The sequence below is a fragment of the Schistocerca gregaria genome, chromosome 6 (assembly GCF_023897955.1).
Source record: "Schistocerca gregaria isolate iqSchGreg1 chromosome 6, iqSchGreg1.2, whole genome shotgun sequence".
In the NCBI taxonomy this organism is placed as follows: domain Eukaryota; kingdom Metazoa; phylum Arthropoda; class Insecta; order Orthoptera; family Acrididae; genus Schistocerca; species Schistocerca gregaria.
In genome coordinates this window covers 565,140,083-565,167,546 of record NC_064925.1, presented here as the reverse complement: position 1 = coordinate 565,167,546, position 27,464 = coordinate 565,140,083, and positions in this window count along the sequence as shown.

The window sequence follows — 27,464 nt, the reverse complement described above, 5'->3', positions numbered from 1 at the left end:
TTCCGGGATGATGATGGCATTGAAACACATGGTGACACGAGTAAAGCTGAAATACTAAACAATTTTTCCCAAAGCTGTTTCACAGAGGAAGACCGCACTGCAGTTCCATCTCTAAACCCTCGCACAAACGAAAAAATTGCTGACATCGAAATAAGTGTCCAAGGAATAGAAAAGCAACTGGAATCACTCAACAGAGGAAAGTCCACTGGACCTGACGGGACACCAATTCGACTCTACACAGAGTACGCGAAAGAACTTGGCCCCGTTCTAACAGCCGTGTACCGCAAGTCTCTAGAGGAACGGAAGGTTCCAAATGATTGGAAAAGAGCTCAGGTAGTCCCAGTCTTCAAGAAGGGTCGTCGAGCAGATGTGCAAAAGTATAGACCTATATCTCTGACGTCGATCTGTTGTAGAATTTTAGAACATATTTTTTGCTCGAGTATCATGTCGTTCTTGGAAACCCAGAATCTACTCTGTAGGAATCAACATGGATTCCGGAAACAGCGCTCGTGTGGGACCCAACTCGCTTTATTTGTTCATGAGACCCAGAAATTATTAGATACAGGCTCCCAAGTAGATGCTATTTTCCTAGACTTCCGGAAGGCGTTCGATACAGTTCCGCACTATCACCTGATAAACAAAGTAAGAGCCTACGGAATATCAGACCAGCTGTGTGGCTGGATTGAAGAGTTTTTAGCAAACGGAACACAGCATGTTGTTATCAATGGAGAGACGTCTACAGACGTTAAAGTAACCTCTGGCGTGCCACAGGCGAGTGTTTAATATATATAAATGACCTAGTAGATAGTGTCGGAAGTTTCATGTGGCTTTTCGCGGATGATGCTGTAGTATACAGAGAAGTTGCAGCATTAGAAAATTGTAGCGAAATGCAGGAAGATCTGCAGTGGATAGGCATTTGGTAGCAGTTACTTCTGTAAAATATCTGGGAGTATGCGTGCGGAACGATTTGAAGTGGAATGATCATATAAAATTAATTGTTGGTAAGGCGGGTACCAGGTTGAGATTCTTTGGGAGAGTCCTTAGAAAATGTGGACCATCAGCAAAGGAGGTGGCTTACAAAACACTCGTTCGACCTATACTTGAGTATAGCTCATCAGTGTGGGATCTGTACCAGGTCGGGTTGACGGAGGAAATAGAGAAGATCCAAAGAAGAGCGGCGCGTTCCGTCACAGGGTTATTTGGTAACTGTGATAGCGTTACGGACATGTTTAGCAAACTCAAGTGGCAGACTCTGCAAGAGAGGCGCTCTGCATCGCGGTGAAGCTTGCTCGCCAAGTTTAGAGAGGGTGCGTTTCTGGATGAGGTATCGAATATATTGCCTCCCCCTATCACGAATGTAAAATTAGAGAGATTCGAGCGCGCACGGAGGCTTTCCGGCAGTCGTTCTTCCCGCAAACCTTGCGCGACTGGAACAGAAAAGGGAGGTAATGACAGTGGCACGTAAAGTGCCCTCCGCCACACACCGTTGGGTGGCTTGCGGAGTATAAATGTAGATGTAGATGAACTAAAATGAGCTATAACATAGAAATTAAGCGTTTCCGGACACATCTCCAAATAACATCTTTTCTTTATTTGTGAGTGAGGAATGTTTCCTGAAAGTTTGGCCATACCTTTTTGTAACATCCTGTATAAGAGAATGAGTTGTGATGAACTGGAAGAAATGCATTAAGAAACCATAAGAAAAATGTTTGGTCAAAAAAGTAGTGTACAGTGGAGAATAAGAATTTTGAAAGAGGATATGAACAAAAAAGCAGGGTTTATGGACAACAGGTTTAGTTAGCATTTTCTTGGAAATAAATGATGAGGTAAGATAATGGAAAATAAATAATGAGGTAAGAAATATGTGAACACATAAATACAGAAAGCATGCTTGGATAGGATTTTGTTTGTGGGAACAAGTGTTGAATTAAGAAGAAAGGTCTATGGAATGAAGTTTTGGGCTGGAATGCAGTACCAAATGTTACACTGAAAACAAACCCAGTCTTTTCCTTTTATGTTATTCAGCAATGTATTTGTGTACCCATGTGTATTTGTGTTCTTCCTATATTTATATGTTTATCTGATAAGAGTTATGTTGTAGAATTTTTCTAATTCTATGTTATTTACTTTGTAAAGATGCTTAGACATTACTAATTCTGTTCTGTTTCAATGCTCATGTGTGAATTTAATGATTTGAAAACTATTCTCATTATTTTATTTATTTACTTATGTCATAATTCCTGTAACAGTGATCTATATGTTTATTTCTATTCTTTTGTAAAGCCTGTACTACTACAAATGTTATCTCTATTGTTATGTTCTTTAATGATGTATTTTGTACCTATGTAATTGTATTCTTATGTTGTAAATTTATAGTTGTATAGACACCAGATCTTCAAATTAAGTTTCATTTTACTGCACACGTTCTGTTGGTCATAATACATGCACAGTATGTGAGAAAAAAAGCAGACTAATAGCATTTGCATGAGTGTCAATAATTCAGCAAGGGACTGCTTAACACCACTGCTGGTTCTAAGGACATTCCAAAAACTTTGTGAGTGCAAAAGTGCTGGTTTATGGAGTTGCTGCATTGTCTGCAAGACTCTTCTATGGTGATATATAGTGCACCCACACAGTCCCAACAAATGGCTGCTGTCCATCTCTACAAGGACTACTGTGGGCTTGTAACCTCAATGGCCCACCAATACCATTATCTCTACAAGGACTACAGTGGGTCCGCACCTTTCATGACCCACTAGTACCATACTTTCTACCAGGACTACAGGGGGTCTCCTCTGTGATGTCCTACCTACCAATATTCTTAAAAACTTCGATTGACGCTGCTGTGGGTTTGCTCTGCTGTGACCCATTACCTGTCTACATGTCAAGAGCTAGCACTGTCTTTCCGTTGGAAGGACAACACTACTTCTTTAAGACTGCATGGAGATCCACTGTGTGCATCTTCTTTTACTGCTCAGACTTCGTGAAAAAAAAAACCTGTAATTACTATTGTGATAAATGATCAGGACTGTCTTTATGAGAACAATTTTTGCTTTTGCCCAGCATTGTACCAATAAGTGTGTGCATTTGATATCTTTGTTATGGTAATTATGAATTTTTTTTCAAATCTGTATTGGCCACAGCCCAAAACAATTTGTAAAATTTTTGTGGGGAGCTTTGGGGCTATGTAAGTAAGCTGTTTAGGTTTTTATGTTGGTAACGCCACGTAGCGCTCTGTCTGAAAATCACGGACTGTACTGTGTGCTGTCTGTGGCTGGTTTGCATTGTTGGTATATTTGCTATTTTAGTGTTCGATCTGAACAGCGCGTAGCGTTGCGCAGTTGGAGGTGAGCCGCCAGCAGTGGTGGATGTGAGGAGAGAGATGGCAGAATTTTGAGAGCGGACAATGTGGACGTGTGTCTATCAGAAAGAGTAAATTTATAATACTGTATATCATGAACTGATATATATATATATATATATATATATATATATATATATATATATATATATATATATATATATATATATATCATTTGCTAACTAAGCCTATCAGTAGTTAGTGCCTTCCGTAGTTAGAATCTTTTATTTAGCTGGCAGTATTGGCGCTCGCTGTACTGCAGTAGTTCGAGTAATGAAGATTTTTGTGAGGTAAGTGATTCATTGAAGGTATAGGTTATTGTTAGTCAGGGTCATTCTTTTGTAGGGAATATTGAAAATTAGACTGCGTTCCGCTAAAAATATTGTGTGTCAGTTTAGTGTTGGTCAGAATAGGTAAAGAGAGAAACGTCTGAATACGTTCAGCTTTGCTCAGCTGTTTGAAAATCAAATAACGCAAGGGGTTTACCAGCACAGTAATTCATAAATTTCTCTGAGGGTAAGTTTCAAGTACTTAAAGGTTACTATGTCCGGAGAGTTAGTACAAGATGATTTGCAATAGAAGATTCGAAACTTTTGGTAAGCATGCGAACTGGACCAAGTTAGACCACTGCACGACTACTGTTTACAAAGCGTAGCAGAGCATCGCTTGCTTTCAGTCCTATATTCCGGTATGTAGCGCAGTGCAAGAAAGGTTATTGTCCGCTAACTGCTCAGTAACGCTAGATGTTACAACTTGAGTAGATACAGCCGCCTGGGGTGGCCAAGTGGTTCTAGGCGCTACAGTCTAGAACCGCGCGACTGCTACGGTAGCAGGTCCGAATCCTGCCTCGGGCATGGATGTGTGTGCTGTCCTTAGGTTAGTTAGGTTTAAGTAGTTCTAAGTTCTAGGGGACTGACGACCTTAGAAGTTGAGTCCCATAGTGCTCGGAGCCATTAATTAGAAGACATTAGATCAGCCGATACGGTTGTCGTCGATGCAGTCTGAAACTTTATCCGTGATTTCTTCTTCGTCTTCTTTCTTTCTTCTTAACCAGAAGCCTATTACCATGAGTACCCCTCAGTCTGCCGTGAGGTATCGTCTTCTTACCCTTGGACGGGCAGTATTTCATTTACATGCTGATAACTTATTTCTCAAATTTTCAGAGTCTTTAGTCCATCCATCATGTCTATGCGTTCGTTAAATTCATGCTTTCTGTTATGTATCCACTCACTAATGGGGTCCACTTTGCATCGTTTTCTAATGCTTTCACTTTTCTCTCTATCTTGCCGAGTCTTCCTTGTAATCCTTCACACAATTTTCATTTCCATGGTTTCCAATTTTTGTTTTTTTTTTGTTTTTGATTTTTTAATGCTTCCGATTTCGTGTCAGCTGTGTATGTCATAACTGCTCTCACTACTATTTTGCATATTCTTGCCTTTGCATCTTTTCCTAAATGCTTGCTTCTTTCGAATAGTATCATTTAAACACCTTGCCACTTTATTAGCTTTTGCTACTTGTTCTCTTACTTGCTTTTCGACATTTCCACTGCTGGACTGTTCAGTACCAAGATATTTAAGTGTCATTAGCTGTTGAATATTATTTCTATCCGTTTACAGTTTACATCTAATTGATTCCACAGATGTATCTGTCACAGTGAATTAATTCAGTTTCAGTCCATTATAGTCAGATGGATATTCATTAACAGTGTGCTGATCTCGTATATTCGTTATCAGTCCATTGTGCTTAGACATTCATTATCAATATTCGTTATCAGTCCATTGTGCTTAGACATTCATTATCAATCAGTTGCGTTAGTACATTCAACGTTAGTCACAGGTGGCTAAATAATCGTTCTTAGTCAACTGTGCTTAAATAATCTTAAGCGGTATTGTAGTCAGTATGAACCACTTGAGTTCTCTTACATTTACTTCGATGACACAGAGAAGTGACTCGGGATGGCAACGTTTTATAGCCATTCTCTATTCGCTAAAAAGACTGTTGCCGAGTTTAGTATTCTTATCCGACTGATGGACCACGTTATCAGTATCACTTGCCTTCACTCTACTAAATTATTTGGATAGCCCGGGTATTCAGCTGAGGGCATTAGCAGAAGGCATGGCCATCAGGAATCTATCGCCATTATGTCGTCCACTCCTGCTACGTAATTTACGTTCATGAGGCCTGTTTGACCTGTAAAGATTCCTGCAATGAAGCTCGCAGGCGAAACAGGTTGTTACAGGTTGCCCAGCTCCTCAATTTTTTATTTATTCTTTCAAGTGGATGTTTTTATCGATGTTTTTGTATTGGCTTCATTATGTTTCTCTGGCATGGTAAAAAATTATAAAATTCTGCTCTCATATCCCACTACAGTATTACATGCTGGATACTTGGGCAGTTGGTTTGATGCCTTCACCAAGGGAAGCTGAAATGCGAAATTACTCCCACATGTAATTTTTTTTAACTACCGCCGGCAGCGATATCAATACGAGGGCTGCGAAAAAAATCAGGCGGTGTTTCTGAATGACTAACTGTCGTCAGTCTACTTTTCATCCTTTCATAAAACCGTATCGAACAGCATAATGAATTAACTGAGAACTGTTACTTATTCCTTAGTTGTTTTAGCCAGGCAAACGTAATACTATTTTCTTTTCGTCCGACATAATATGACATCCTCAAAAATCAAAATACGTAGAGTTACAGACGTAGGATTTCCGATTCGTTAGCTATCTGATCATTCCACTCTCATCACCAACTAATCCCTACGGGAAGCTTCTATCAACTACCCATATGGCCACCTACGCTTATAACTAAATATAATCTTCTGTACAATAAAACATACAACAGAATTACTCTCACAGAGTTAAATAATGTAATTTTGCTTGTATAAATGAGATCAGCTACGCTCACAGCGAAAACAAAAAGAAAATGCTCTCACCTTCTTTACAGTAAAACAAAGGAATGCTCACGGGTAGTAAGTAACAAAACCGTAATGGCTTTCTCCTGTAGAGAACACATTCGCACGCCCAGTGCGATCACACTGCAACAATAAGATATCGTACTATTACCACGGACTTTTCGTCCGTAATATTACTTCTTAACCAGAGTACACAACGAAACACTTACACTCTGCACTGTGCGCTACATCGGATCACTTAACCACCAGGATGTAGCCGGCGGCTACTGAAGATCGTAGACAGTGCTCTTATTCAAACGCAGACGCCCCTTTCTCCGTGTCCACTGCGATCGCCGTCCTCTGGCCCAGGAAAAGACCGCTGCACCAGGTCGTTCGTGTCCCGGCCCCCACAGCACTAGCCTCACTCACATGCACGCGTGATCCGCAATGCCACAGCGCTAGCGCGACACGCCGTGTAACACAACTCTCTGGCTGTGGGCACCACAAACGTGGCGCTCGACACGGCATATGTTCAATAGCAGCAACAGGAACATTACTCCGGATTCAATGAAGTATAAAGCTCCCTTGCCATAAAATCATTAGGGCAGAGGGCTACGTCGATTAGGCAACAATAAGCGCGAAATCGGATGCAACCACGTTCAGTTGCGATGCTTTAGGGAAATTTCAACTAACATAAAAGGTGGTTATAAGAAATGTGTGAACCAATGTTTTATCTGAATGTGAGGTGCGCAAAGAGTTAGTGATACATGCGATGCCTGCAGACAATGTAGTGCTTTTTCATGTTGGTTTTGTAAGTGCTTGACAAGGACAAGTAGTCGAAATTACGTAATTGCACGATTAAATAAAAAGCACGTTACAGCCATATTTAGGCTTATTAAGCATCTGAAGGCTGTGGATCCGCCACAAACACAAAACTTCAACATACCAATGTATCCAGGGTGGTCCATTGATCCTGACCGGGCCGAATATCTCATGAAATAAGCGTCAAACGAAAAAACTACAAAGAACGAAACTCGTCTAGCTTGAAGGGGGAAACCAGATGGCGCTATGGTTGGCCCGCTAGATGGCGCTGTCATAGGTCAAACGGATATCAACAGAGTTTTTTTTTAAAATAGGAACCCCCAATTTTATTACATATACGTGTAGTACGAAAAGAGATATGAAAGTTTTAATTGGTCCACTTTTTTTGCTTTGTGATAGATCAGTGGACCACCCTGTATATGCAAACTAAAGTGATGAATAAAAATTGGCACGAAGCCAGCTATATATAGCCATTGTTCCAGGGTGGCGTAGTGGTCAGCACATCTTCCACTTGAGCAGGAGACCTGGGTTCGAATGCAGCCTTTGGTACAAACTTTTATTCGTCCCTCAAACATGCGTATATGCATCAACGACGTTTGTAACGTGAAAAGGTCTCTGTAACCATATAGTTTCATTGCACAAAAATAAGGATAGCTGGATACTAATCTATACTCCTTTTCCAGGAAATGTGGAACAGTCCATCACGTCAACCACTCTGCTTTGTCGCCAGATCGTGCATGGAGAATCATCAAGCATGTGAGCGAAGTGGAACTGAATAAGCGACATTATTTCATAAGAATACACAAAGATAAAAAAAGATTATAATTACCTTCTTAATAGGTTGCTGTTATTTCTATGGAATGCCATACAGTAAGCTATTCTGCATGGCCTGGATTCGGCAAGTCTTTGGTAGCTTACCGGATGTGTCTCACTCAAGATGTCTAACAAAGGTCACGTAGATTCTGTACGTCATTGGCCATAAATTTGTGGGCGTAGAACTGGCAGCCAGAAGCATACCAGATGTTTTCCACCCGGTTCAAATAAGGCGAATTTGGTGGCCACGACATCAACTTGACTAATCACGGTAGCACGTCTGTGTTGTGACATGGCAGCTATCCTACTGAAAGATGCCATCACTCTCGACGAAGACATCAAGCGTGAAGAGATGGAGATGGTTTTCGGTAACGTCCACACAGTTCACATCTGTAAGTGTGTCTTCGATTTATTCATCTACATCCTTACTCCGCAAGTAACTTTACGGCGTGTTCAAATGTTCAGATGTGTGTGAAATCTGATGGGACTTAACTGCTAATGTCATCAGTCCCTAAGCTTACACACTACTTAACCTAAATTATCCTAAGGACAAACACACACACCCATGCCCGAGGGAGGACTCGAACCTCCGCCGGGACCAGCCGCACAGTCCATGATTGCCGCGCCCCAGACCGCTCGGCTAGTTCCGCGCGGCTTTACGACGTGTGGCAGAGGATACTTTCTGTACCATTGCCACCTTCCCTCTTTTCCTATCCCAGTCGCGACTGGTTCGCAGAAAGAACTATCCGGTAAATCTCTGAGTGGACTCGAATCTCTCCTATTTCACTATACGAGATATACATAGAATGAAGCAATATATTGGTCGTCTCTTCTAGAAACGTAAACTCTCGGAACTGTTACGGTAAACACCATTGTGATGAAGAACACCTCTCTCGCAGCGTCAGCCAATAGATTGGGCTAAGCTTCTCTATGACTCTTCACGCTTACTCAACGACGCAGTAACGAAAAGGGCCCCTCTTCTTTCGATCTTCTCTATTTCCTCTATCAAACATATCTGCCAGGATTTCCACTGACGAGCACTATACAAATATTGGTTGAACGACGGTTTTGTAAGATGCTACGTTTGTTGCTGTGCTACATGTCCCGAGGATTCTTGCAATGAATCGTTATCTGACATTACCTTACCTACGATTTATTTTATCTGGTCGTTCCACTTTAAATTTCTTTTTACAGATACTTCTCACACAAGATCAGTGGTAGCCATTGTGAATCATGCCCACAGCACACTGTTCTGTGTCTGTGGCACGGTGCATGTTCCGAGCAGCCCTTCAGTTGTATCAAGAAACGTGATTCAACAAATCAGCCGACACGCTTCCATTTATTCAGGGTCTCGTTTCAATGAACCTGTGCCCAGAGCAGGTGTTATTTGGCCTGCAGTAGGAGTCACCTGCTACGCAGTCCTGTGTTCAACAATGTTGAGGTAACAGCGCGCACCTTACCGTTTCTGTCTGGACCTACACTCTATCCGTCGTCAGTTCTGCCACAGATCGACGCCTATCCTTCTTCACAGAAGGGACAGTCCTCTCTGACATCCACGTTTTGTCATGTGTCGCAGACGTTCAAGTCTTGTCCCTCATTCGTCGTTTGACGGTCCTCTAACCACATCCAGTTGGTGTCACAGATGCTCACCACATTAGACATCCAGCTTTGTCGTCTCGGAGATGTTCGTTCCCAGACATTGGTCCGTAACGGTCTACGCACGTGAGGGTCGCTTATTCCAGTGGATTTCCCCAATTGTGTCCCGCTTCGTTGCTAGAATGATTCTCTCAGTCCCCATTCGTCTCTGCTCCACTTACACACTTTCACTGCCATGTTCCATGGCAGCAATACCAAAGGACAGCATTCAGTCTTGCTTTGGGCTGTAAACATAATGTTCTGTCGCATCAATGTATTGTCGCCGTTCGCTTTCTTCTAGGGCAGAGCAGGACAGACAAAACAGCGCTCCAACCACGCTCTTGCCCAGCGTCCAGAGCGCAGCTGCGACTGTGACAGGAGAGGACAAAGGGAGCAATGCTTCTGGAGCCCCACACCGCTAGAGCAGAGTATTCAACTTGTCAGAAATCAAGCAGTTCGCTAGCAGTACTGCTTGCACTAAATTATTTTTTGTAACCTCCCCCTCACTTACCGACATTATGCGGTCGTTATGTTAACAATTAACTGGCTGTAATTAGAGATTTGAGATCTGAGGAAAATTACTCTGGCCAGTCCTAAGGACAACTACTATAATAACTGAAAAAGAAAGGTTATTGCACATGTAATTAGAACTAAAAGTGTGGCAACTGAAGGTTGACACGTGTTGTGTGAAAACTGAATGTTTGTCAGAAATAATAAATTTCGCTACACTCTGACTTAATTTAGCAAGAGAATTAATAAAACCGAAAAATTGAAGTGTAATTAGTGACTGAAATTAATAGTGAACTTTCTTTCTGAAGCACTACGAAATTCAATAAAATAAGGTTAGTCTTGGGTTACCTCAACAATCATTTCGAAAGCAACTTGAATCTACGCAATTTAGAAATAAGAAACTTGGTACTTGAATTCAATGATTCTGAACAATTAACAATAGTAAAAGTTAATACGTACCAAGCTGAGCTAAGGTCACAGGTAAGCTAAAATATGGTAACAAAACTCGCACTCATAACTTGTGCTTGCGTAATCTAAATATTGTAGCCAGCTATGAATAGTTTAAGTGAACTTTGAAATTAAAGCATTGAAATGGAATAATATTATTTTAATGTTGGCGTTTGAATTTCAACGACATTAGGGATCACTCCGGAAAAGGAAGGGACCGTGCTTGGTAATGCAAATGGGACAATGAGCAACAAAGTTTCATGCAACGTTGCTGTAACTTTGTGATGCAAATGGAACAATTTTAAAAGCTGAGGTCTGCCATACAGTTCTAAAATTTTACGTGCTTGCAGTCTCCCTTGTTGGCTGATTGAAGGTTTGAAGTCGTCGGTCGAGGATGTGGCGACAGTCACTCATTGTCGGCCGTCGCTGTTGCAGAAGCTGGATGTTGGCGCGCCTTCTTCTCGATACGGTCACCAGGCGAAACGGACTCTTGATGTGCGCCAGCTAATGCTTCCCGTCCGCGACACAGTGTCCGAAATTATCCTAGTAAGTCGAGCGCAATTACATGCTGCCAAACCCCGAAAGCGCGGCAACTGGCGGGAGCGTCACACAACACACCTGCTCCCCTGCACTCCTCCAGCCAGACTCTCCTCTGCCCGCGCTCCACGCTGCCCAGTTCACACTACCAAAGATACTAAACACTTTGGTTCTCCACACGACTTATCGATGTAACCGTTCGATAGCACAGTTTTCCCTAGGCAAGGCCCAGCGTAAGAATACAAATAGTAATTACAAAACAAACCAATTATATATCGACATAAATGCATATACATATTGTTAAACCACTACAATATATAAAGACACAGAAATGTCATATAAGGAAAAAACTTTATAGTGCAATAGATGGAAATAGGAGGATATGCATTTCCGGCGTTACAATTTTCATTCTGCCTTAGAAACGCTAGGGCCACTACACCTTTGTTCCATGCCGAACAGGAATTTACTTATTTTTCGTATCGTTTTATGGTCATGCGAAGTGCTTACTGAGCCATCGCACCATTACGAGCTGCAAAAACACTTATTGGATGGTCATTACAACGCCAGACAGAATGACAGTACGATGCAAATTTCTTCTGACGAACGACAGTGAATGTTGACTGACCTGAAGGCGGACATTAAGGAAAGAACTGAGTTAATGATACAGAGCGGTGACAAAAATCTTTGCTGCTATCAAACCAAGAGAGATCCTATGCAAAAAACACCTTCAGTTTCATGACGTGAAACGTTTTCCGTAGCTCAAGGCACTCATTTGTAAAACAGACATGACTGACTACGTTTTAGTAATTGAAAGTTCTCATCACATGTTCTCAAAGAGATTCTAAGACATTGCACAAATGAAGATGGATTTCGATTTCTTTGTGAGACCGTCCTCGCTTTTGGCTTCTAATATACCTCATTACTTCCAACTTCTGCCGATAGACGTACCCAGCTCAACGACTTGTTTGTCCAGTCAAGGGACGTACAAGACATTTACAAAATGTTGTCTCAAGAGCAATATTCTCGACTGGACGGAAAGCCCGCTAAATTTATTTCAATATTTGATTCAAAATATGTGTGCCAGTGGTTTTTTTTCTCCTGTTATGAAAATGATGAAGCTCCATAAACGTTAGAGTTTATCTGCATAATACCATGTGTTTGGCTGTATCACAAACCATTTGGATCAGATATATTGGATATTCTAAAATCGAAATGAGCATAAATGTATAAACATCACAACATGGTGTTGAATGCCTGTATCTAAATTTTTTTGTACTTCTGCTCACTATATTAGCATCATCTAATGTTACTGCTTTGGCAAACAAGTGAAAAGTTAAAATTCAACACCCACTATAAAATGCTGTTTTTAAAAGTATCCTGCAATGAGTTGCAATCGTGTCTTCCTAAGTTTCTCACCTGTGCAGCCTTTGGGATATAGCCGTTTCACTCAATACCTACTCAGAATGTGGCAATAGTGGGGGAAGTGAGAGCACTGAGTAGAGTCGGCTGTGTTCATGAAGAGCGAGTGCTTTCTGGGAGTGCAAATCGTTGTCAGATCTCTTCTAAGATGAATTATGGTACAATGCGCTTATTAGATATCGATAAAGAGACAAAAGGACGTTATAACACGATGCGCGGTCATTGTTGCTACTTCTTTGAAAATGAAACATGTCTGCCTAGAAGCTGAATGAACTCATCTATCGTGAATGTAAATATCAGCAGTTAATTTCGTAGGCCATAGTGAAGGGATTGACGTGTGTCTGTGGTATGATGCCATCTTAAAAAGCATGATATTACTTTTGCAAGGGGTTAGGTTAATCAACACAGGCAGTCTTCACTGTCTTAGTGACATTTCTAACGGTAGGTACGAAAATCAGTGACATTTCACATGCTGAAAAGTTTCTGTCAAAAAATTAAAATCAGTAAGGAGGTTCCAATCAGATTGTGTTGGTTCTCTTTCTTCAGAATGTTTTCTTCGTTGGCATACGATTGAACTGGCAGAGACTCAAAAATACGTTTTCCTCCATTTTATTCGTGAACAAAGTTTGAAAACGGGAAAAGGCTTCCATTAGAAATTTGTTAACCCTGACATAACTAACATCGAAACTTCCTGGCATATTAAAACAATGGACCGCACTGGGGATTTAACTTAAAACATTTGCCCAAGGTTCCTGGTTCGAGTCCATTCTACCAAGCAGTTTTAATTTGCCAGGACATTTCAAATGATCACACACTTCCTGCAGGGTGAAATTTCATTTTGAATATCTAACATCGGATTACAGAGTACATGCAAAAATTTTGATTAAAGAAGACTAGAGGAACAATGCTCCTATTGAAGCACAACTATGTTCCCGATTATTGAGAGACTCTGAGTGAAAAGTGGGGTACCAGCTGTCTCACCCTGGCTTCGTCAACACCTTTAAAAATTTCCCCATAAATTCTGGAATGCGAACATATTCGCGCCCTATTTAATATGTAACTCAGTTCTCACTTCCAGAAACTCCCCCCAACTGTAACTCGCTCACACCCACTAGTCTGACACATTCATTGTCATTGCCTCTTTGTATCTAACTGTCATTTTCCCTGTGCCACCCCCCACTAATACTGTCTCCTCTCGCTATTACAGTCTCCGTCCTGTTCTCTCTTGCTATTACTGTCGCATTGTTCAATTCATCACTTCCTACTGCTGCTGTCTCTTGTCACTATGTCTTTCTTCCTCGTTGTCATTGTCATAGACTGTGTCTTTCATTGTCACTGGTTCTCAAACACTTCCACATTCTCCTTCTCTTTATTCCTCTCCCACGGGCAATGCCACCTTCACTCTTTCCCTGGCACTGTGGCACTGTTCTGCCTCTGACAGTTACCTTCCACTGCCGCTGTGTCCCTCTCTTTCTCTTATACTCCCATTGTCTCCTTCGCTCTTTCTACACCAGAACCACTGTTTACCGTTTTCCGCTATTTATTACTTTTCCGTCTCTCTATCACTGCTATTGTGTCCTTCTCACTCAGAATAAAAAAGCGCGAACACATTCGCATGCCAAAATTTTTGGGAAAGTCTTAAAGGTGCGAAATAAGATAGAGTGAGGCAGCTGGGAGCCCACTTTTCAGTCGGGACTTTTAAAAAAAGAGTAGTATATTCGCCTTTTTTGTGCTCCATGGGAGCATTTTTTCCACTGGTTCCCTTCTTTTCCCTGCTACACGTGATTTGTATGATAAGAAATTCATGGCTCAGTAAAATGAAATAATGCAAAACTATAGAATTGTATACATTAAATCGGATTTTACGCGCACAAAATTTTTTGTCGGCTTCAGTACCACAACAACATGGGTTCACAGAACGCTTCTGACACCAATAACGGAGACAATTAACAGCCCCACTCTATAAACTACGTTTTCGCTTCGCATTGGATCATACGTGTACAGGTAGAGTAATTTGAGCTTCTGTTTCTCAGAAACAGATAAACATACCAAGAAAATTTTCATGTGTGTTTGACATAGGGATATTAAGAATAAATCGCAAAAATTTTAGCCGTTTTCTGTACACAACCATCTTGGAACGTGTAATGCGCCAAGCCGTCTTCAGCACGAAAGAAGCGCATCACTTGATTGTATCGCCTCAATTTACTACCGATTTTTATCTTCTAGAAGAATGAAATATGCTATTGTTATACATTTGCACAATTACCGTCCTAACAGCTTTATCCAAAATTTTTGAGAAAGTAATGTATTCAAGAGTAGCTTCACATATCTGTAAAAATGAAGTACTAACAAAATGTCAGTTTGGTTTCCAGAAAGGTTTTTCAACAGAAAATGCCCTATATGCTTTCACCAATCAAATTTTGAATGATCTGAATAACTGAACACTACCCATTGGGATCTCTCAGAGACTTTTGAATGTGTAAAACATGAAATTCTGCTAGAAAAGCTCAAGTATTGAGGCATGAGTGGGACAGTGCACAAATGGTTTAATTCGTACCTATCTGGAAGAGTGCAGAAAGTTGAAATAAGCAGTTCTCATAATATGCAAAGAATAGCACATTCCTCAAACAGGGGAACTATCAAGAATGAGGTTCCACAAGGGTCGGCCTTGGGCCCTTTGTTGCTCTTAATATATATCAATGACTTGCCGTTCTATATTCATGAAGAGGCAAAGTTAGTTCTCTTTGCTGATGATACAAGTATAGTAATCACACATGACAAACAAGAATTAACTGATGAAATTGTCAATGATGTATTTCTGAAAATTACTAAGTGGTTCCTTGTAATTCGGACTCTCACAGAATTTTGATAAGATACTGTACAGTAAATGGTATGACGCCATTAATAAACATAGACCTTAATCCGAAGCATATAGCTAAGGCGGAATATTCAAAATTTTTAGGTGTGTCCATTGATGAGAGTTTAAATTGGAAGAAACACATTGATGATCTGCTGAAACGTTTGAGTTCAGCTACTTATGCAATAAGGGTCATTGCAAAGTTTGGTGATTATCATCTTAGTAAATTAGATTACTACGCCTATTTTCACTCATTGCTTCATATTGGCATATGGCATCATGTTTTGGGGTAATTCATCACTGATGAATAAAGTATTTATTGCACAAAAGCGTGTAATCAGAATAATAGCTGGAGTCCACCCAAGATCATCCTGCAGACATTTATTTAAGGATCTAGGGATATTCGCAGTAGCTTCTCAATATACATACTCTCTTATGAAATTTGTTATTAACAACCAAACCCAATTGAAAGTAATAGCAGTGTGCATAACTACAATACTAGGAGAATGGATGATCTTCACTATTCAAGATTAAATATAACTTTGGTACAGAAAGAGGTGAATTATTCTGCCACTAAAGTCTTTGGTCACTTACCAAGTAGTATCAAAAGTCTGACAGATAAACAACAAGTATTTAAGAATAAATTAAAAGAATTTCTGAATGACAACTCCTTCTACTCCATAGAGGAATTTATAGATATAGATTAAGAAAAAAATTATAAAAAATATAAAAAATAAAAAACCAAAAAGAATAAAAAAGTTGTTATATTAACTTAATTATGTTGTTAAATTAGCTTAATTATGTCATGTTTTGGAAAATTTGACTCGTTCCACATCATTAAGAAATATCGTATTCATGATCCATGGAACTAGTATTAATCTAATCTAATCTCTAATCTGAAGAGTTTGTTAAGTTGCTGTATAGTTTCCTTACATTTTTGTGTTAAAACGTTGTAGATATATGACACCTGATAGTTCACAAAAGCCTTGTCCTGTCAAGTCCGCGAGTTTGCAAAGCCCAGCCGACTGCTGAAACGTGGCGTGCGGCAAAGATAACAACTACGATGCAGCTGGCCACTACGAATGTTTGTTGGTGACTGCTAAGAAGAAACCCTTATTGTTAAAGATAGAATTAGCTTGATATGTTTGTTAGCAGAAAATCGTTCTTGGCTTGGCCGATCAGAATTTCTATTGAGTATCAGAGAATTGATCGAGAAATGAGCCTCGATAGAGATTATCTCAAGAGTGGGATGAGATCGGCTCACACGTATGATATGTGAATTAGTCTGCGACGAGGATAGAAGTCAAGTGTGTGTAAAGCATTTCTAAGTCGTTTAGAAGGATATTTTGAGAATATTATTGGTTTGTGTAGAAAATTATTTCACCGATTTTGGTAGAGTGTAGACTCACAAAATATAGGAAAAGCTCCGATTCACGAAGAGTTGGATTAGTTTCCCTTGTTTGTGATTAATGGTGTACTGTGCTGCCTAATAGCCTCGTGATGGTAGGCGAACCGTGTTTCAATATTTTTGTGAGATTTTCCTTTGGTGTATGTAAAGAGGCTGTTCACGCGGAGACGTTTAGTTATTTTGTGGTTGAGGATTAAAACACGCACTGAAAGACAATAGTGTTGCATTGCATTATTGTCGTTCTATATGTGTACCCAAGCACCGAGGAATGCTGACATAGCAATATTTGGCTAGGATTTATCGTGTGACTTCCAGGTGAGCGTTGTAGTATAGTAAATTCTGGAAATCTCGTTGGATGCACTGAATGTGTATTCTGAACAGTCGTCCACATAATAGTTACTTATTGATAAACAATCGGGAGTTTATTGAGAATTTGATAGCTTTTCCCCTTTTCCCGAAACGTCAGGACAAGAACCTTTTATTAGAAAACACAAGAATTATCTCTAAAAAAGATCATCCAGTGCCGTGTCTTTAATTTCAAATATTAATGGGTCGCGGAAGGCAATGCCCGAAGTGATTGAGCTTATTCTGATTATTTAAAGTTCACATACTGAAAAGTAGCGGTGACACTCAGGCTTTTTGTTTAATTTTTTTATTACATTTCCGCTTAGTAGGATTTAGAGTAGAGAACCATCACCACAAATCAATTGCAGAAAATAAAGAATTAACGGTTTTAAACTGGAAAAAGCAGTACAAGACTTCTCCTTTATCCTCAAACTATTAAAAGAAAACTATTCGAAGGCTTATTTGAAAGCAGACTAATATCTCGAATATATCTTTCCGTAACCAAGTAAATCCAAAGGGCAATAAAGTAAAAGACTGGAATATTGGTAAAAGCAAAGTTCAAAGAAATTAAAGACAAGGAATAGTATTTTTCAGTGAATAACTAGCAACGAAAAGATAGATAATTAATCTTTATTTATACATGGAAAACAAATTTACTTTTTATTGAAAAGAGATTAATTATAAATGAAAAGTTACTCCATTTAATTCTGAAAGGCTGAGATTGACTGAATAGTTTACTACGATAAAATTTCACTAGAGCCATGGATATTAGTGTCGCTGGGTGCTACTTGTAGAGGTTATCGTTGATTGACAAAGAAAGATATACAATATTAAATTATATCTTTGCCTTGTGACCGTATTCTCTAGTTTATGTAAAAATTTATAACGTTTACACTGATTGCTTGTATATACGATTATTCATTGAAGCTTTTAAAGAGCAGCGACTATAAGAGGCAATGGATCTATATGACGTATTCATCAGATTCATCAGTTATATACGAAAGCTGTCGTTTCTCGTACCTACATTGTCAGAATATACAGAGTAAGATCCGCTATAGGTTGCTGTTATTGGTAAGTATATCACCCCTACTCCATGTAGATTCTTCCGCTATGTATTTTTCTGATGACTGATACTAGCTTTGGTGATAGTTTATCTATCGAACCTAGTGAACTCCGATAGTCAATGAGCTGTTGTGATTAATATCCGTTACATTACGAAAAGTGTTAGTGTGTCTATCCTTTTGTGCATAGTGATGTCGTAGGGAGCTGTAGTGTGATTTATGGTGTGAGAAGGTGAATATCAAATCTTACGTGACGTCATTGTGTTAGTATAGACGATTACCTCAAATCACACAGATTACATCGTAGAGTATAGGCGAGGTCTTGTCAGAATAACTTATTGTAGTATTGCGAGTCTGAGCTACATTGTCCGACGCTGATTTTCACCTATGTACGAGTACTGCAATGCTGTTCATACAGTATATCTCCCACGAGTTAGCCGTGCCTAAAGGGTGGCGCAGTATAAAAGCGCGGCTCGGTTTTGGTACCCAAAAATCACGTCTTTCGGGTTTTCACAGGAGCCGCCCATGAACTAAATAGTGCCACCACAAACCAGTTAAGGCACACCATAGAGCACCTCTAACGCAAAAAGAACCAATCGATTTTCTACATTTGCCTAAGCTGGAGGAAGCGTGTATGATTCGATCCTTAATCCTGTACTAGAGGATAGTTACAGTAAGACGATCCTTCTGTTGGGTACACAAATGGTGCATAGCACAAGGACTATCCAAAATCTTTCTATCACCAATAGCATCCGAATTATGATCCGAGGTAAAATCTCATATTTATGCCCCGCGTTTTGAACATGTTACGTAGCGCACGCTGTCCCATACGTACTGATATGAATTTTCAGTGTTACGCCAGGAGAGAAGGTTTAAAGCAACGTTTGATTTTTAATCAATTCATTTTTCACTGAATTGCTATACATACAGGTATACTCTAAAATAAAATATACGGTGATTTCTTCATTCCAGCTATGGCCCTGATTCCAATTATCGCTTCGGCTCCACTATAATCTGCCAATTAACTACAAAGACTGATGACAGGATGTGTTCCATCAATCTAATAGTTCTTTGATTGCATAATTTTTACAACTTTGAAACACCATATACGAATTTCGCTGATCAGCTGTTAACAGAATTCTCAATACAGACATACTTGGTTGAAAAAATCTGTCGATACCAAAGGGCAGCTTTGAAACTACGCAGCTGAACCATTGTCTCCATATTCCCCAACAGACAGCAGTTTACCGGTGAGACAACTTTGGCTTTAATTATTGACTGAATCGTTGGTCAAATAAAAAACAGTCAGAATAATGAAGTTTTGGAAATACATTTGTCTAGGTAACATATTTAAGAGTTAACGCTGTAAGATCTTAACTTCATGCAAGCGCTAGTTAAGCCATTATAAATGTGAAAAGCTGGTACATTAATAACCAGTGTAACCTCCAGAGAGAGAGCACTTAAACGTGCATTCACTGTGTAGAACAGGTGCCAGACGTCAGTTTGTGGAATGGAGCTCCTACCCTGTTATTAATGCGTTCGATCAATACAGGAACGGTTAATGCTGTTTGTGGATGACGCTGAACTTGTCGTCCGATGACTTCCGCATTGTGCTAGTTTGGGGACACATCTGGTGATCGAGCAGGCCGAGGCAACATGTCAGCACACCCTAGAGGACATTGTGTTATAACAGCGGGATGTGGGCGAGTGTTATCCTGTTTGAAAACAACCCCTGGTATCCTGTCCACGAATGGCATCACAGCAGGGCGAATCACCAGATTTATGTACAAATTTGCAGTGACGGTGCGTAGGATAACCAAGAGAGTGCTCGTGCTGTCGTACGAAATATCACCCCAGACCACAACTCCACAACTCCAGGAGTAGGTCCAGTGCGTGTCGCACACCGACTGGTTGGATCCAGGGCCTCAACTGGCCTCTTTCTAACCAACACACAGCCATCACTGGCACCGAGGCAGAACTAGCTTCCGTCTGAAAACACGATAGACCTCCACCCTGACCGCCACTGAGCTCTCGCTTGGCACCACTGAAGTCGCAAATGGTCGTGGTTTGGGGTCAGTGGACTGTACGCTACAGGGCGTCTGGCTCGGAGCTGTCATTGAAGTGCCCGCATCTCGTGGTCGGGCGGTGGCATTCTCGCTTCCCGCGCCCGAGTTCCCGGGTTCGATTCCCGGCGGGGTCAGGGATTTTCTCTGCCTCGTGATGGCTGGGTGTTGTGTGCTGTCCTTAGGTTAGTTAGGTTTAAGTAGTTCTAAGTTGTAGGGGACTGATGACCATAGATGTTAAGTCCCATAGTGCTCAGAGCCATTTGAACCATTTTGTCCTTGAAGTAACCGATTTGTAACAGTTCGTTATGTGACTGTGATGCCAATTGCTGCTCAAATTGCTGCTGCAGTACGATGCGCCGGCACTATACGCCAACCACGATGGTCTTCTCTCTCCACTGTGCAACATGGCCGACCGGTTCGCAATCTTCTTGCGACCGTACATTCTCGTGACCAGCGGTGCTAGCAATCACGTACAGTGGGTGCTTACCTGCCAAGTCTTTCTGAGGTATCGCAGAAGGAACGTCTACATTCTTCAGCCCTATTACACGACCTCGTTGAAACTCAGAGAGGAGATCATAATGTCGTGTTTGTCGCCTTATATGCACTCTTGACTAACATCAACTCACAACGTCCAATCTGAAAGGTAACTGAGGCTCACGACCGAGTGTATTGAATGAAAACCTGTGATATGCATCCCTACAGCAGCGTTACTAGTGGCGGTCTCTTGCGTCTGGCGCGAAATCTGCATAGACATCATCTTTCAGACGTAGAAGTACGCCATCCAACTTCCGTTTGGTCGCACAGCTCCTTCTTGGTGTTGTGATTGTTTTTGCCGTCAGTTCGTATCAGACTGGTCTAATTGGTGGTGATAAATTCCATATCCTCACTGCTCGATTGATGTATGCTGTCAGTGTTTTATAAGAAATGGGTTTCCCCAGAAAATAATGCAAAACGAAATGAACCGAAAAATGCATAATATGTTCCTTTGACTGTGTGACGTTTTTCTAAGTGGTTTCTGTAGATGACTTGTCAATTATCAGTGCTTGATGTACAAGAACAGTTTGACATCCAGAAACGTACTTAAACAACTCCATGCGATTAGTCTCACTGCGTTCCCAAAATTCAGCTCAGAGCAGAATGTACATGATGGCGGAAGTGGCGGTCAGTGAGGTGGAATTGTCGAGTAGCTTCTGTGAGTAGGCCAACGATCATTACTTTAAACACTTCCGGTCAACTGAAACACTGCTGAATTCTTCTTCGTTCACGCTACGCTGTTAAAGGTGGAACTGTTGTCACTATGGTGGCTAGCCCTCGTGTGTAATTGCTTTATATTTCTCATTCTGACAAATAACTATGCAGTCGTCACCGACATTTAGTCAATAACTGAAACACTTGTAGCAACAGCAACGTCTATGTTCAGAATAGGTTGTGACTGAATATACTGTTACAGAAACATTACTAAGGAATTGGCCACATCCTAGAAGGACATGCGGACTGATTGTTCAGTACAAACTTAAAAATGTATATATAAACAGTTTATCCATTTCGGAAATTGAACATCTCGACCATTTTTGCCTATTATCAACACTGATATATATATATATATATATTTGTGTGCGTGTGTGTGTAATTATGCTTATGAGTTTATATCTGCTGTGCTAATGTCGTGGATCTGCATTATCCTCACAGATTCGAGAGGAAAATTTATTGTCACACTTAATAACCAGTTTCCTTACAACCTGAGCCGTATCCACCCATTGTAATTATTCTTGAAGTGCTGGAACGTTTTCACACAGCGGTGCATGATGTAATTCTGTGTGTCTCGTAATCATTAACTCATTTACAGGTAACTCATAGGTAGAAGACGTTTACCTACTTTATTTACCGCTGTTCAAGACAACTGAGTTCTTCCTCGAGCAGAGTGATTCATCACATACCACTCGACGCTGAATTACGGCCTGCTGTGGACTTCGGTGTCTGTTTTTCTGCGACACCACACTTTCTCTCTAACGATGCAGACGGAATGCTGGAACATATCTGGAGATCTGTAGGGAGAGTGAAAATAAGATTTTACTATGCTGAGCACGAAGAGGCATTTATGCGAGTGGCGTTCAAGCGACTAGAACAGGAAGGAATCTTAGGACGTGGTACAATGCTAAACATTCTCTGCCGTGCAATAAACATTGGTTTTCAGAGAGTGTATGCAGGTGGAGATGTAGAATTAAAGACTTTTTTAGTGACGTCGGGCTCCATATTTGTACCGTCGACGTCGTATACAAAACGTTTGTTAGTCTACGAACCCCTTCCGTAGTTCAGTGGTATCTGAATGATATGCGGAAGATCCCAGTTAGATTCCCAAAATGCCATGTATTGTTCCGTGGTAAGAAGCAGCGACCAGAGTGCATTCAGCAGCACGAGGCCGACGAAAGAGCTAGAGGTATTTCAGTGAGAAATTGCAGTTTCAGTGGGCGGGAGGGCGGTCTGCTGAACACACGCCGCTACATACCGCAACCCATGACGCCACTGGCAGAGGAGGACTTGGCGGCCGGACGGTTCCGATTGGCCCATTAGAGCCAAAAACAGAAGCTTTGCTTGGTTTTTGTCTGAGTAATCACACCAGGAATTTCAGTCTGACTGAGGAGAGGCCTAAGTCTGAGTAACTCACGGAACTGCAGCGGCGTAAACTCGTCAGAAACCGCCGATAAAAACCTGCTGGCGCTCCGCAATATAAACCCATGGCGCATAGGGGTGTACGGCCACGGAACACGTAAGAGACCAAATAAAAAGATATATTACAAACTATCGATAGTAGCCGCACTGCCTGCCAGAGATATCTGCCGCCAAGATGAATATTAAAGTGGCCAAAGGAATGGTGCTCACTTAATGCTAAAGCTGTTTTGATGGAGAAGCAGAAAGCTCTCAAGCAACACTCAAACAAAACCCTCCGTTGGTGATTATGAGTCCACGTGCTGGGCTTATAATAATTATGGAACCTATCCGTTCAATATTTGCTCGACCACGTGGTTATTAAACATGAAAATCTCATTTAGCGCAATATTCGGACTTTGTCTCGTAATTCTGCAGGTTCAGTTTTAAAATGGTATCGAATAAACTAGAATCAAATGGCACTCAAAATTATCACACGAGGTGAACCGATTCCTTTTGAAAAACAGCCATATGTAATATTAGTTACTTACCTCTCTCATTAATTTTTATGAAAGGTAGTTGTGCACATGTCTTCCGACACAATTGATCTTGAAATGAATTATTATTCATTTAAGAGAACAGTACATATAAATCACGTTTAATCTGAGTGACATAAACACACTTCTTCTTTATTAGTAATTACAAAATTATTGTCCTTATACGTACCTGCGTTTTTTACTGCCTCTGCTTCAACTTTTCGTCGTATCATGACGACACAATAAAATTTTCGCATGTTATTCTACTTGGGAGTTTTACTTGAAAAATAAAAAAATTACCTTGTAAGCGGTTGTCATTGGCTTACCACCTATTTCTTGCTGAGGGAATTAACGAAGCTTTGTGCAAAACCTCGTACAAAAATTTAAAAATCTAATTTGTTTCAATTTGTGACATAAAGATTTGCATTAACAATTTTTTCGGTAATAAAATGTAACAGCCTCAAAAATTGATCTATAATTCGGCACAATTTAAAATTAATTTTAGAAAGCGCCTAACTACGGCATGTAAACAATGTCAAGGATACACTTTAACATTGCTCCTGTCACGTTCTCAAATAAATCCATGTAAACTGTGGTGACGGGCACAATGTGAGAGTTAACTGTCTCAAAAAAATATTCACGTTTACTTGATTAGCAACAACTTTCGAAGCACATTTGGGTTCAGTAAGATATTCAGGATTTATGTCAGAATCGTAGATATCCATATCATCCTCGGATTCGTGCATACCATCCTTGGAAGTCATTTTCGTGGCGTGAACATCACATGTATACATTCTGCTTTTTTGCAGTCACGATGGCGGTCAAGTTTAGTTTTGTACTGCGCACCTACGTCACGCATTGTGCGACATCCAATGAGCGTTCAGTAGTGTTCTGAATGCTCTTCTGTGAATGTCGTAACCAATTCTGGCATTAAACGTGACCGTAGCGAGTTATTTAGTGAATTTTATATCATTTCTTGCGAGTAGTCATAGCTGATGTTGGTGGTAAGTAATAGGAGTAAATTCTACATAAGCAAGGTAGAGAAAGAATTTAGAGCATACACGTTTTGTTCAAGCTCAACTATCGCTTGGAACCGGTAACAATGCAATCCCCATCCGTGTCACGAACTGCGCAAACCGCCACCATTCGTGAATCGGACTATAGCAACCATGTTTTAGATACTAACCACTGTTCAGCTGAACATAACCTTACAAATTTGCCTTCATCAATAATCTGAAATTATAGATAGAATTACCATTCCTCGGTTTATCATGGATCTATCAACTAATAGAACGCACCTCGTACCATGTTTTACACATAATAACACTGTTTCTGATGGACAGGCGCTTACCACTGTTTACAGCGAAGGTCTTCATGTATCACATGTGCCGGTAGGTAACATGATTTCATGGACAACAGAAAAGCGTCATCCTACGAGAGAATACTTCCTATGCAAACACACACTGACAGCGTAAAAATGTAGACGATGCCATCCAAATGCATGTTCACCAGTCCTCAATTCTTAATGTTAATTGTTCAGTCGAAGAGTATTTCGGCCCGGTGACTGTTCGACTAAGTCGGAGGACGATGTGTCACTTCGGACACCTACCGGTTTCTTTCTGGTCGCTACCACCGTTCACTTCCAATTATATGTACTAGTACACTAATAATATTGTAACTTTTATTGTTTCTGTCTGAAATTCGTTCTGCGGTTATGGTCATTTACAGAGCAAATTTACTTGCTAGTATTAGAAAGTGATAATATAGTTTCGTTTAGGAGTAGGAAGACGCACTAGGTTGGCTGCATCGGGGAAGTTATGACACCGATCGACATTACCGGACTTCAAACGAATAAACTTCCCCCATGAGCCAGCTCGCCGAGAGTCTTCCTAAAGTAGACAATTAGTACTACGCTTCATTCTGAGCCAATGACAAGAAGTCGCATAATATCATAGACTAACATGGATGCCGTGTAATGGCCGAAAGCAAATCCGGTCACTTTAAAATTGTAAATATTTATTAGTCCTAAAATTGTAGCCTGGCGTTGCTGATTTCTGGACTAAATAGTACTTATTCAGTTTGAGTACTACTAAAAAATTAAACGCAAGATTTAAAAATGAGAAATAAACTAACCTGTAGTGGGTTTCGTTAGTACAGTATGTAATAACAACGACGATTAAATACAGTGACTGCAATATATCAGTATTAGTTTGAGGCCTGATTGCAACACTAAAACATTTTCAAATTATATTCTGATGTTGTCGTAAATTACTGAAGAGTATTTGGCGATTTCCACTATTGGTGGAATTACGTTTACACGTCTGTTCGTCAATTTGTCTGTTTCAAATTTAAAAGAAGAAGACAAATTGTTATTTTCCCGCTTGAGTCAACGGTTAATTACCTAGTTTTTCGTCCTAACCACAACTTCCTAAAGACAAGTAGGGTGATAAAATCGACAATGTTTTCACACTGTACTTATTATATTTAACAAAAGGAACTTACTTCATTTTTAAGCAGAAAGTAATTAAAACACAGTGTGCACGTATGGGAACCTACCTTCCTTACTGTCTGCCAGAGAACTTTGGTTACTTCGATTTACATAGTAGCTGGATTCCAATGTTCAGTGAGGAGACGGCGACATGTGGCGATATTCAGTTTGCAAGTGATGACTCTGGACTCTGTATACATCCATTTCAGATCAGCTTTGTAAGTCCCACTTGTGAATAGAGTGTTTCATCTTGAGAAAATCGAATATGATAAGTTATTCGCGCCGGAAGTCGTATTCACAGAGGAATGTACACGAGCAAAGTAAATATTGTAATTTGAATGTTGTAATATGTTTCATGGCCTTGACGAGAATGACAACCTGTTTGACTGCGGAGGTGGCGGTCACGGGCGGACAGTATGAAAACCACACGTCGTCACGCCTAAAAAAAACACAGCTGAATTCCGTCAATGTATATAAAAGGAGATATACGGCCACAAATCGCAACGGATCTTAAACATGTGACAATGAAATACAACGTCGTGAGGGCCGAAGGTTTGTTCTTTTGTGATATATCGATTGTATCAGCGTTGGTCTAGGTCCGTAATCACGACCTATTGTCTTACGTCTAAATTATACGTGGAGACGCCAAGAGTCACTCATTTATAGCTGTTTGCCATAAAGTATGATGGAAACTCATCGCTTCTTCTATCCCAAGTCAGTTTGGGTAGCTTCTGACGCGAGTATTAGTTATTTAATTGGACGAGAATAGGATAGAAAAATAGCACCTGCAGATTCGTTGTTTGATAGACTAAAGTAATGACTTCGAATGAAATACTTGTTGTACTATTATTTCCTGGGGTTAGAAGTAGGTAAACGCTGTAGTTTCATATGGGAATTAGATATTTAAGTCACTCAGAAAACCAAACCATGAGTTTATGAAACGGAAATAATATATTTGTGGATTGTTTTAAAAAATAAAAGACTGACATTGAATTTTAACTGGGCTGATAGTTAATTTTATTTTTGTCCCATTCAAATAGTTACTTGAAAGTAAACTAAAGATTACTGTGTTTTAAAAGAATCCATTGAAGTTTGACTATCTGATAATTTTATAAATAGAGACAAGAGTTACCCCCCTTAAGTAAGATTTGGAACCCTGTTTTATCAGATATTAAAAAAAATGTCTTGCCGTAGTGGTAACATCGGTCCCCGTCAGATCACAGAAGCGCTGTCAGTTTGGGCTAACATTTGGATGGCTGACCATGCGGTCTGCCGAGCGCTGTTGGCAAAGCGGGGTGCACTCAATTGATGTGAGGCGACCTGAGGAGCTAACTTGATTGAGAAGTAGCGGCTCCTGTCTCGTAAACTTACATACGGCCGGGAGAGCGGTATGCTGACCACATGCCCTCCATATCCGCATCCGGTGACGCCTGTTGGGCTGAGAACGAGACGGTAGCCGGTCGGTTCCGTTGGGTGGACTTTAGTTTCTTAATCTTTGATTCAGCCATCAGTCTTTGAAAGCGATTCAAAGATTTCGCAGCTTCCACCACTGGAGAGCCACATGTTCACGTAGGTTAGAGGACAGTTAACGACGATTTCTTATGCACGCGCTGTTGGCTT